Source organism: Corvus cornix, chromosome 17 (genome assembly GCF_000738735.6).
Source record: "Corvus cornix cornix isolate S_Up_H32 chromosome 17, ASM73873v5, whole genome shotgun sequence".
Lineage (NCBI taxonomy): Eukaryota > Metazoa > Chordata > Aves > Passeriformes > Corvidae > Corvus > Corvus cornix.
Window position 1 is genome coordinate 7149823 of NC_046346.1, and position 12794 is coordinate 7162616.

Consider the following 12794-nt stretch of genomic DNA (forward strand, 5'->3'; position numbering starts at 1 on the left):
TGGTGCAGAATAGCAAAGCTCCTGCTGGATGCTCCAGGGCTGTGGCAGGAGCCAGGATAGAGTTCTCAAACCAAATCACACACAGCCCACCACAAACACCTCAGCTCTTCTTTTGTGGGGATAAAATGATGCCCAGCAGGGCCATGGGGAAGCTGTCTGTGGCTGCTGGGGGCTTTGGGTGGCTGAGGAATCAGAGAGTGCTGCTGGTGTTTGTATTGTGGGTCTGAATTTACCTGGTGCTGCTTTACAGAAAAAAGGGGGAAAAAGCATATCCAGAGATGGGCAACAGAGCTGGGAAGGGGCTGGAGCCCCAGGAGAGGCTGAGGGAGCTGGGAAAGGGGCTCAGCCTGGAGAAAATGAGGCTCAGGAGGGACGTTCTGGCTCTGCACAAGTCCCTGACAGGAGGGGGCAGCCGGGGGGGTCGGGCTCTGCTCCCAGGGAACAGGGACAGGAGGAGAGGGAACGGCCTCAGGCTGGGCCAGGGGAGGCTCAGGGTGGGCATCAGGAAGCATTTCTTCACTGAAGGGATTGTCAGGAATTGGCTGTCCAGGGAGGTGATGGGATCACCATCCCTGGAAGAGTTTAAAAGGCATGTGGATGTGGCACTTTGGGATATGGTGATGTTAACAGTTGGACTCAATGATCTTACAGGTCTTTTCCAACCTTAATGATTCTATGATTCTAAGTCAGATGCCAGATAGACTAATACAGAGGAATTTTCTGGGAAATCTCTTCTACCTGCCAGGCACACACCCCCATGGCTTTCTTGCTCTGTGCTCATTCCAGGTGGATTGTCCCATTTTAGTTGAGCTTTTGCCTAGTCCCACTGCACCTCCAGTCCCTATGACATTGCATTTCTGCTGCCCAGCAGATCCAGTGATGAAGGGCTTCATATCTCTCTTTCCAAAATCCAAAATTCAAGGCAGGAAGGCGTTACCCAGACATCATCTCCCTTGAAATAGTCAGCAAGTCAGACTTAATTAAGACAAAGAGCAGCAAAAAGCAATAATAATTAAAACTTAGAGTCTCCTGCACATATGAGAAAATAAAAGGAGCTCATGCTGGCAGGAACTTGGTGTCTGAAGCTGGCATTCCCCACAGCCAGGTCCTTTATCCACAAGGATGAAGCATTGGAGATGGCAGTGGTGGTGCCTACAAGAGTTTAGCTGAAATTACCCACAAAAGATGTTTCTCCAGGCTGAACTGTCCCTCAGGCAGCTGCTGAACTGGTGAGGGAAAGACAATAGTTGGTGCTTTGGTTATTTCAGCCTTTACCACCCCCAGACCTCAGGACACAGCTGGAGGCACAGCTGGAGGCACAGCTGGAGGCAGACCTGTGAGACTGCTGCTTTTGAGAGCATTTATCTCTGTGGGGGGAAAGGTGCACTCAGACAGAGCACAGATAGAAGGAATGGTAGAGGAGCAGCCAAGGAAACCCATCTCATCTGCCATCGTGTCCTGACAGCAGCTGAGAGCAGCAGAGCAAGAGGCAAAGTGTTCAGCAATTCTTCCTCTGAATGCTCTTCCAGCCCCTGGAAAACGACATGGCAGTGGCTCCCTGAGTTGTTGCCACCTGTGGTCCTTCCTGGGTCCTGTTTCCTTGGCTCCTACCATGGCTATGGGTGTCACTACATGCACAATTCTCAGATCTATGCTGCTGCCACCCAGGTCTCTTTGCCCAAAGCAATCCCTTTTTCACAGAAGAATTTTGCTCTCTCCACCCTTCAAACTCCCTCCTTTGCTCCTCTTCCCCAGTCCCTTTGCTCCATGTGGGAGAATGACCATCCTGAAATATGGGGCAGACCCCAAAACACAGAGCTCAGAAGAGCAGGTGGAGCTGGGCTCCACCATGGCTCAGATTCATCTCTCTCCAGAGCTTTGCTTGGTTCCCAGTGTTCTGTCCTGTCCTCCTTGCCAGGGTAGCTTTTCGGGCACTCACAGAAGCTGCCAGACAAAACACTCCAGATTAATCCCACTCTCTTCCTCTCTCTTTTTAGAAACTTTTAATTAGTCCCCAACTCAGCACCATTATTAGTATTTGTTATTAAGTATTAAAACTGCTCACCCCCAGCTCCTTCTCCCTCTGCTTCCCTTTTCCAGCCCTTTGTTTTAATTGTTATATTTTTTCATCAGTGATCAGCCAAGCTTCCCTAATGATCTAGGCTCATTTAAAGGGTTTATAACTCCGGCACAAAACTCCAATAAAAAAGCGGCAGCCTTGCTGGGAACCTCCTGGGGCTACTCAGCAGCCAGGAACACAAACTCATTTAACACTTGCCTCTTCTCCCCTTTTCTTAGTCACCATCACCCATTTTGTCAAAATATCTTCCCCTGCATGCACAGAAACCCTTCATTTTTCCTTTTCCACATCTTTCTCTCTCAATTCTTTTTCCCTACGGATCGAGACAGGAGAACTGGAAAAACCCTTGATGAGGCACATGGTGGAGTTAACAGCAAATAGACCAAACCCACTGTTCCTTCCAGCCTTTTCCCTGCCGATGCTGCATTGCTGTCCCCTCTCAAGAGGAAAAACATAAAGAGTTGTATTGAGGCTGAGGAAAGAAATGATCTGGCTGTATTTCTCCTGAAGTATATTTAGCAGTTGCACATTACCCCCCTAGAGAGCTTAAAAGCCTCTTTTACAAATCTGCAAGTTGGCACTGCCTTTCCTTCCTTGCTCTTCTCCCTTTGCAAGAGGTGTAGATTTACGCACCACAGACAAAGGGCTGCTTGGCAAACTCTCAGTCTTGGCCCAGCTTCCCATCGAGTACAGATGTTGCTTCCAAACCTGTCTTTAACCCTGTGCACGGCCAGCAGGAGAATCGTGGGGGTCCAAGCAGGAGGAGGAGTGCAAGCTGTTCTCCAGGAACAGAGACTGACCTAGACTCAGGTGGGCTCTAATGTGACCTACTGGGCTTCTTGCCCATGGCCTCAGGCACTGGGCAATCAGGCAGGGTGAGGGGCAAGCCAGGAGAACACATCTTTCCTACACTGACCTCCTTGTACCAAGCTTTTTGAGGGAAACCTCACAAAAGTTATCCCATCTCTGTTTACACACAAAACCCTTCTGAAATGAGGAGGGAAGAAGGGAGTGTGACTGATAAAAAGGAAATGAGTAGAGCAAGGTACGGGGTGGATTTATGTCACCTGCCTTTAGTCATCTGCCATGTGGGTATTTCCATCTGAGCTGTCACTGGGCTTCTCCCTGGAAATGCCATAGGGAAAATAAGCACTTTTAACACCCTGGTTACCCTGCCCTTGTAAACCAGGGGAATGTTGACCTTTTTGCACTGTTCTTCCAGCTGATGTACTTCCCAAAGCCATCCATTTCAAAATTATGGAGCAAACAATGCCATTTAAATGGTCTTGCTTTGAAGTCACTATTGCTCCCAGGAATGTGCCTGACAACATCACACCGGCAATGACCATGGGAGTCACAATTGTATTGATACACTTGACAAGCAGCCTTTTGTTCTCACTTGAAAGGAGCTCAGCTGAAAGGCCCAGCAATGTGTTCAGTCATCTTCAAAAAGCCAGAATCATTTGGTGGGAATAAACAGTTGGAGCTCTTCAGTCAGTCATTTGAAAAGGACAGCTTCCCAAGGAACTTCAGCACTATGCTCCCTTGTGTGGCTGCTGGGCTCCTCTGGGAGATGTTTTCTGGAGCTGGTTGAGCTGCTTTGACACATATTTATCATCAGCAGTTTGAGTTTTGGGGAGAGAGAGAAACAGCAAAAGGAAACAAATCAAGCCATTGAAATATTTCATGAAAGGTAGAAAAAATCATAAGGTTTTGGCGTATTCAATAGTATTGGGTTTTCGACTTGGGCTGAAAGTGCAGCTCACTAAGTAGGGTCTGTGGAGGATGCCTGCAATTAGAGACCTGCTTGGTGATACAGAGCTGTCTTCTCCTCGTTTCCAGCTGCTACATTTAATTAAAAGAAAGCTAAACAATCCATTACATTAAATTACTTTCTGCACATTGCTTTTCCACATAGACAACTGAAATGGTTGCCACAGGGATGTTACCTGACCGCAGGCTGGAAAGGAGATAAACCATTCTCAAAATTATTCTATTCTTGCTTGAAATGTCACCCCAATGACCTGCTCAGGCATCAGTCCTGACTGTGTGAGTGCCTACGAAGCTGGTGGGGATTCACCAGGAATGTGAGGGGCATTAATGGACTATAATCCCAGCCTCATCTTGTTTGTTCCTGCATCATGTCACAAGATGATGAGGATGCCACAGCAATGTTGTGGCAAACAAAAGGGCTTCTTTTGTGTTTCCTCTCTCTACTCTCTGTCACCTTCACCACAGAATCAGCAGTAAATAAAATCATACCATGAGTTAGTCTCTACCTCAGTTGCTTCTTCAGAATTTCTAATCAGTACCAAACAGTCCATACACCTTGTTCCACCTTCTAACTTAAATAGTCCTTTGATATTAGAAGTCAAGTATGCCAAGGATATCTTGAAATATCTCGTGGAAACAGAATTTGTAGGAAAACTCCTTGTCCCTCTGGGCATTTTGTTTTCCTTTCAATTGTTTTCCTTTCCTTGTTCAAAGAAGGATAAAAAAGGTTTGGAATTTTCCTCAGTAACCCATTAGGCCACAGAGCAGACTTTGCCTCCTGGAGAGGAATTCCCTAGGAACACAGCCCGAGTCCAGACCGTAGCAGGGAAGGAAATGCTGGTTAAAGCCCTGCTCTGACAGCCTCTGTGCGCTGCCACCAAGCCCCTGCCTCGCCACTCTGCCAATTAAAAAACATTCGGGTCTTAAAGCAGCTCCCAAAGTATGTCCAGCTTGAGGCAAAACCAACCTGGACTGGCTTCAGGAGGAGAACTGAACAAAAACAACATCCTGTCTCAACTCTGCTGCCTTTGTTACAGCTCTGCCCTTATTTTCTGCACTCCACACCAATTTCCCTCTGAGATAATTGTTGCCAAGTGGCTATTTTGAACATGGTTGAGTGCAGATTGTTAAAGGAGAGTCAGGCTTCTGCTTCTGTCTTGCTGACTATTTTTGCTTTATTCCCCATCTCAGACAAAAACATTCTGAGGGCCTCTGTTTACTGTTTGTGCATAATGCATTATGGTAGGAAATGGTCTCTTCCTCCCTCATTTTACAGCGTTTGCACCTCATCCTGGGGTGGCCTCCCAGTAGCAGCATGGACCTTTATGACCACAGAGCTCCAGCACTATCACTCTCTCCCTGAGCCAGCCTTCCAGAAGGGGAATGCCATTGGCTTTGGGTTTGGGCACACAGCAGGAAGCGTATTCACTGGCTGGACCCAGAGTGGCAGCCTCACTCACTCTGTCTCACATTTGCCCGATTTGAAGCCTATAAACTGCTGGACTGGATTTTCAGTTATCAACATCCTCTTAACCCAAGCAGCATTAGCTGAGTCCTTCAGCAGTCTCATCCAGACAAGCATCTTACTCAAATACCTTGGGAATTACCCCATCCTCTCTCTGAATCCGAGGTCATGGGGCATACGAGACAGGAATCACAGATTCTGATGATGGCCATGAGAGAGGAGGCTTTATGAGAGGAGGAAGAAGGAAGCTCAGGCTGTGCCCACTTTATCATGGTCATAGTACATACCAAGCTTTTGGTTTTACAAGAAAAAACATTGCTAATTAATCACCCACTGGGAAGCATCCTGCTTCCCTCTGCTTGTGTCTTCATACAAGGAAGTTATTCCTGCAGCTTTATGGAATGAACAAAACTGCATCTCACACTGGGGATTTCTCCTTCACAAAAGACCCAGAAGCCAACCCAAAAGGCAGTAGATCAAACACATTAACAACTGATTTGTATTATATTTATTGTATTTTCTCTCTGACTGTTTTTAATTCTCCCCTAGCAACATAAGCTATTCACCCTCAAAGCTTTCAGCCTCTTCTGAAATTTCAATGGTCATCTCGCTGGGCTGCTTTTGTATCTGTAGGTCCCCATCATCTCTGGGCAAAGATGGAGTGAAAAGAATGATGTTTTTCAAGCCCTGCAGTCAGGTCCTCAATGTTCCCAGCATCTGACTCTTGCCTGCAGAGGTGTGAATCAAAGTCTGGTTTCCCATGTGGTCACGCCAGATGGTTGGCTCAAAACCCATCATTTCTTTACAGCAAAACTCACTAGACACAGACAGTAACCATAAGATATATTGGAAACGCGAATCTCGCTTAATTTAGACTGCCGACACCCATGCAAAAGATCCTTCACCCTACTCCTTTTGTCAGCTCTTCAAGAATGGTTTCTCTGCTGAAAACATCCTGAAACATTTCAAGACAGTGACAAAAATACATTCTTACAGTCAGCCTGCATCTTCTTATTCTGAACTATCTTGTTACTTCTGAACTTTGATTGTCAGATTGCATTCGAGGATCATTTTACGTGCCCCAAAAGGCAGCGCTGCTCCCAAGGAATGCTTGGAAGCAGCTATACAGGACAGCAGATCACATTCCAATATTATTTCATTGTTTGTGGCCCATTGCAGTGGGTTCTGGGATTTGTTGGGGCTGGACACGTCCAACCACATCTGTGCCTTCCACAAAAGAATTGGGAATGCTGAGTAAGTCCCTGCCCTGGTGAAATTGTGAAGGGAGCACTGGAGAGAACAGTATTCAGTAAAGCAAATAAAAATTTCGGAAGGAGACTGTGTTGAAAACAATCATATGCTTGGGAAATCTGGCTCTGTGTGTTTAGTGACCACAAGAGGTCAGGGCATCAGTTTTCCATTGCATCTTAAAAGCAACATACCAAAAAGCCTGGAGCTAGGATACTATTTTAGCTGAGACTGTTCAGTGCAGAAATTCCATCTTTAAACATTCCTTAACAGGGGTTACCACAGGAGCAACAGCCCTTCTTTTCTTTGCACTTGAGTCTATCAGGATAATAGTTGGGTTTGTCTTCCTTTATGTTCCAGGTCTTGCTCCACAGTTTGAGGGTGTACAGAAATATTATATTTTATACTAAAAGCCACAATCAACACCTCAATTTCCTTGGCACAACCAGCCTTCCTTCATTAGGAATAAACCATGCTGGTGGCAAAGCTGTCCCGGGTGTGACCTCAGGTGCGTAGAGTTTCCTCCTGCAGAAGCTTTTAAGCATCACAAGCCTCCCTTTTCTCTCTTCCAAATCCACTTCTCCAGCGTGAGTAAAGTCAGTCTATGAGATAGCAAATGCATTACATATTCCAACTCCAAATTAAGACTATTTCTGCAAATGCATTTCTTCATCTATGAGAGGTCTATGTCAGGGAGACAGACAAAAAAGAAACTGTATAAAATAGTAACATTTTCATCACATCTATCTATCTATCTATAAACTATAGGAACTGTGTACACACTTGCCCTCTGAGAACCACTTTCTGTGGCACCTGTTTTTACTAATGTAGTTTTTCTAGAGAGTGTTCTGCCCAGGCACTAACTGGGCTTGACCCAGTTTGGTTTATAAAAACAGACAGGATTGCTGCCTGGGATATTAGATGATGAATTTTTCATATGCAGCCTTGTTTCACTGCAAAGTCCAGCCTCAGTCCCCCCCTCTGTCTGCAGCATGTCCCCTTTAGCAGGTCCTGCTTTGTGAAATTGCATTTCTTTGTTTACTCTGCATGGTGCCAAGAAATGCCTTTCTTCCCCCTCTTTTTTTTTTTTCTCTATTTTTGAAGTGAAAGTTATTAAGCTACTTCTGGCATAATACCTCTAAATGCCGAGTTCGTGAGAGGGAATTTTAACTTGGTTAATCTGACACAAATGAAAAACTATTCAAGGCTTGAGATGACTGGAAAGTTTAGTGTCATGACTTTTTCAGGAGAAAAAGAGGGTTCTCAGCAAAATTTCATTTGAACACTTGACGTTATTTATTTCCTTTAAAGTGTTGGGCATGGTTTAAAGACACGGGAAAAACTGAACTAATGGTTCTGCTCAGTGCTGGGGGGCACATGGGGCAGACAGAAGGACAGAGAGGATGGAGAGTGTTCTCCTTTTTGACGTGGGACAGTGGGTAACTGCTCCCAATGAGAGCTGGATCCTGCAGGCTTGCTCAGGGCTGAAATGGAAATGTCACTCTCTTAAAAGTTAAATTTCAACTGCCATCATTTCTGTGACTATTAGCAGCAGAGGAAAATGGGAAGGAGAGGCTTGCTGTGATACAGAGACCTCATATGTCTGAGATCATTCCTTTCCTTGTTCAGAGCCATTACATCTGAATTAAAGATGCCTTGGGATGTTCCTCATCCAAAAGCTTTTCCATTTTTTATTTGGGTGTCTGGAAGCCAAAAGAAACAGAATCTACCAGAGTTAAGCTATGCCAGTGCTCAGAGGGGTGGTCCCAGGACAGTGTTCAGCCAGTGGATAAATACCCATGGCCAGGGAGACAACTCTCAGGAGATTTGAGGACCGTTTTCAGAACTATGCTGTGAACTGGTGGAGTCCCATCATCTTCTCCTCCTTGAAGGAGTGAGTGGGGCGTGTGTATGTGTGTTGCTTTCACTCCTGAGCACTAGCTGGGATAAATGGGCTGAAGGTTCCCTCTACTTTTTGCTCCAATAGCCATGTATCAGGTTTTCCACAGCTGAGCTGAAACCCATGATTCATAATCAGTTTCGTTTGTGAAATGTTCTTCTAATTGATCAGACGGAGACCAATTTCAGTGTGGGAAACTGAACCCTGAAAAAATTAATTACCCGCCAGGCTAAACCCATTTCCTTTGGCCCAAGTACAGCTTATTGTATGTTACTGAGAGATGACTGGCTGTCGAGAGAAAGGCAATGCTATAATTCTTTCTAGGACACGCTACATTGGAAGCAGATAAAGTGCTGCTGGCTGAGGGCAGTGGCTATGCAGAGTGGGGAGGTGGCACAGGAAAAGGGGAAAAGGGACAGTAAATACATGGCAAAAGGCTCAGAGGGAGTAGAGATAAGAAAAAGGAGAAAATACACCAATTTTAAAATCCCAGATTCTCCCAGGGATTAGTCACTACAGGGTTTGCCTTTGGAGACAAGGGGTTTTAACGTTTCCTGTGCCTACTTGGTGCTCATTTTATACCTGTGAGATATGGAGGGATGTCACAGACCCTGGGCAAAAGACACAGGCAGAGAGATTTTTTTTTTTTTTTTTTTTCTGTGATGCTCCGGTAATGAGGGTAGTGAACTTAGCAAGGCTCCACAGCCTCGGGGCAGGAAGGCTTAGAATAAATGCTGTAACTGAGCAGAAAGCACCAGGGAGTAAAAGTAGGCTCTCTTTCCTCCTTTAGGCTGAAGAGATGGGGAAGATCCAGGGACTCACAGATGGCTCCACAGGAATGTCAATGAGGGTGTTGCACACTGGTGCAGCCCATCCCTGCTCCCGGCATGGGACTTGCTGCTCTCACAGCTGACTGCCATCCCCTTCTCTTCTTCCACTTCTTCATTTCCCCTTCTCTTCCAATGGCTCCTGGCATCAGGATACCAAACTCAAAGCCCTCCAAGACAGAAGGCGTTACAGATTTTTTTAATTAAAGCCAATTGGGTAATGAAAGTAGCAGGAGTATGTTCCCACTCTATGAATGGATAAATTAAAGCTCTCAGCAAAGACGGCAGACATGGAGTCTGTGAGGGGAGCAGATTTTAGATGGAATCCTAATGGCTGCCATCTTTAAGCTAATGACATCCTGCCCACACGATTCTGCCAGCTTCCAGGGTAGCAAAATAACCGCAGAGGGAGCATGGATCTCCTTCTTTTTAGACTAGGGCTTCAACAGTGAAAAACATTAGTGTTACAGGATACTCAGGCTGCAATCCCCTGACAGTAAGAGCCAGCTACTCTCCAGCTGCTCCAGGTTAATAGAAATACTTCCTTGGCTAGACCCCAGCACAAAACAAAATAGGATTTACAGCCAGAGTAAAGCTAATCAAAGAAAAAGGACAAAGGTTTATCAGCAGCCAGAACTTTTCAGAAGCAAAGAACTTAGTGATGTCTGGGTCAACAGTGTTCTTGTGCTTCAGAGAGCCCTCGATGCAGATTGCTTGGGGAATACCTTGCCTTGATGGAAAGTTTTAACCCTTTGACTTTTGAAAGGACAGGGTCTAGGTGTATTTATTGGAAAACCTCAAATTCAAACAAAATAATCTCTGTGTTGCTGCCAGTCTTTTATCAGCTTCTGTGTGGAGGCGCTCAGGAGTGCTGTGTAAATGCGATGTACTTAAGAAACAAAGGTTGAGTGGAATGACCTCTTCAAATGCAGATGTCAGGCATCTTTAAAGCCCTGAGGTTCAAGGATCACAAAACTGGATTAAGGCTCCTGCTCTGTTTTCCTTCTCTATCCATCTTTTTCTTGCTCCAAGAAAGAGGATGGCATGACTGAGAGTCAGGCTCAGTGACATTCTCAGGGGAAAATACAATTCTACCTAGAAATTACAATTCTAGTAATTCCTAATGGTACATTGTGGAGTTTTCTTTTTAAGACAGGATGTTCTTTCTTACATACCCTGCATCAGAGACCTCTGTTCCCAAAATCTGGAGTGCTCCAGGGCTCCATCTCCCTAACAGGTCAACTGGGAGGAAGAAATACTCTTCCATGGAAGAGGGAGAGAAATCTGGGAGCAGGGAAGATGTGCAGGAATTGACACGTAACAGAGAAAATTGAAAAAAGTGCCCACTGAATCCATGATATTGAGATAATTGCTATTCTATTTAGGACCTCTTATTTTGGCAGTGACACAGCCAAGGTGTAATACAGCTGGAAATCAAAATGGATGGAAGTTAATCCATTGAGGTTTATGGCTACTGTTAGTTTCTGATGTACTCTGATAGTCTGCTAAGTAAACACCTCACTACCTGCCTCTTAAACCAGAGTTCACAGCTCCTCCAATCTCTTGCAGCATGAATACTTTTATTAACCCTCTTAGTGTGTTTGAGTCGACCCTTCTCCTTCTGGGGAAAAGTCAGAGCTCTCTGAAGTGAAACACCAGTTTTGGACGGGCATATTCCATTTACATCATGACTGTGAGCCAATATTTTTACAGGCAACTATGCAAGTACAAAACCACTCAAAAAAATGTTAAGTCAGTTTAGCATTTTCCCACTCATCAGCTGAGCTACTGTAACAGAGGCTGTGTCCACTCTTATCCCTTAGCTCTTGGATAAAACTGCAAAACCATATTGCTTGGCTCCAGCTTTTTTTTCCATGCTTCTGTACCCCTCCACTCTTCTATTTTTCCATAGGAAAAGAAAAATAAGAAAAAAAATTAGAAGATGAAACCTATTTTCTAAATACACATTAATTTTAACATCCAGAAAAGATTGGTAAAAGTTCAACATGTGCTTACTGAACAGAAATTCAGGAGAGCAGTGAGAGGTGAACAGTGACTCTCCTAGAGAATGGTGCTGGTCCAAGTGCAGCTCACCTGGGCATTCATTCAGTGCCTGCTGAGGGGGAAAGGAGATGAGAGATTACTCCATTATAGTCGCGAATGTATAATTCATACAATGCCAATGAAATAATTATAAATGACTGAATTGTTCACAAAGGCCATTCTTCACACTGTAGCCCATTTTAAAAAAATCTTTTATTCCTCTCTTCTAAACTTTCTGTTAATGACCCCGCTCCTTGCCTTTGCTTCCCTTGCAGCCACTTGGCGGAGATTCTCTAAAGAGGCAGAAAAAGAGTTCCTGGAGAAGACATAGACAAGTTGTGGATATTGGGAACTTTCATTCTGTGAGGGTGGGGAGGCCCTGGCACAGGCTGCCCAGAGAAGCTGTGGCTGCCCCTGGATCCCTGGAAGTGTCCAAGGTCAGGTTGGAGCAACCTGGGATAGTGGAAGGTGTTCCTGCCCATGGCAGGGGGTGGAACGAGATGATCTTTGAAGTCCCTTCCAAAGTGCCCTGTGATTCCAAATCTCCCTTCCTCTGTGTCTCCATGGACATCCCATTAGATACCTAAGTATGAATGAACCAGCTCACTTTATACACATCCCTCTGCCATCTGATCTGGGTTAGACAACCTCTGGCCACGGTCTTCTCAAGAGATGTGTCTGCCTTTCAGTTTCCTCCCCTGTTCTGTGGACAAGGAAGGGTAACAGCATATTCCTAATCAATTCTTGGTTTGTTTGGTCAGTTGTTTGCCGTCTGTGAGATGACAGCAACATGTGAGAAACACAAGGTTCTTGTACGTGCACTGCAAGAGTTTTGAGTCCACAAAACCAAACCACAGCACTATGAATCCTTGGGCTGGATGGGAAAGCTTCCCTGCTCCTGGAAACTCACCTGCTGCTCACTCACCTGGCCCTGCCTGGTGTCGTTTATCCCTGGGAAAGGCGAGCTGCAGATGAGAAACTGCTGGAAATTGGAGCTGGTAAAGCAATTGCACCTTGAAGAGCCCCAGCTCTGTTGTGAGATGGATTGGGAGTGGTGGAAGTATCAGTCATCCCTTGCTTGGAGCTGCTGTATGGAGGTAATCAAAACCTGGGGAAAAACTTGTAAAGATTGTAGCACACAGATGGATGGACAGACAGTGCGATAGATCATAAGCAAAAATAACAGTTTAAAATTGCATTTCTGATTGTGACCTGGTTTTCCCAAGTCCTGAGTGCTCGGTCCAGTGGCACATGCTGTGGGAGCAGCCCTCTGGGGACTTAGTCCAGAGGTAGTGTCTGCACCTACAGGCCTATTATTGCAAACTTTTCTTATGTATATTTGAAAAGGTGAGAAAGCACCAACCAAGGATGTTTTCTAAAGGTCGAACCTTTCTTTTTGCTGGAGCTTTCCCCCTCTGCTTGCTTTTATTTCCAGGTACTCCCTAAGGACGGATTGAA

The 12794-nt window shown here is 45.3% G+C and overlaps 1 long non-coding RNA gene across 1 annotated transcript; it reads right to left on the reverse strand.

Annotated features, from left to right (window-relative positions):
- Nucleotides 1-628: 628 nt before the first annotated feature.
- LOC104688246 lies at nucleotides 629-12534 on the reverse strand. Its single transcript, XR_751653.3, has 3 exons — nucleotides 12262-12534; nucleotides 11310-11409; nucleotides 629-3675 (listed from the first exon to the last, which is right to left on the reverse strand). It is a non-coding gene; the product is annotated as an uncharacterized LOC104688246 (long non-coding RNA).
- Nucleotides 12535-12794: the final 260 nt, after the last annotated feature.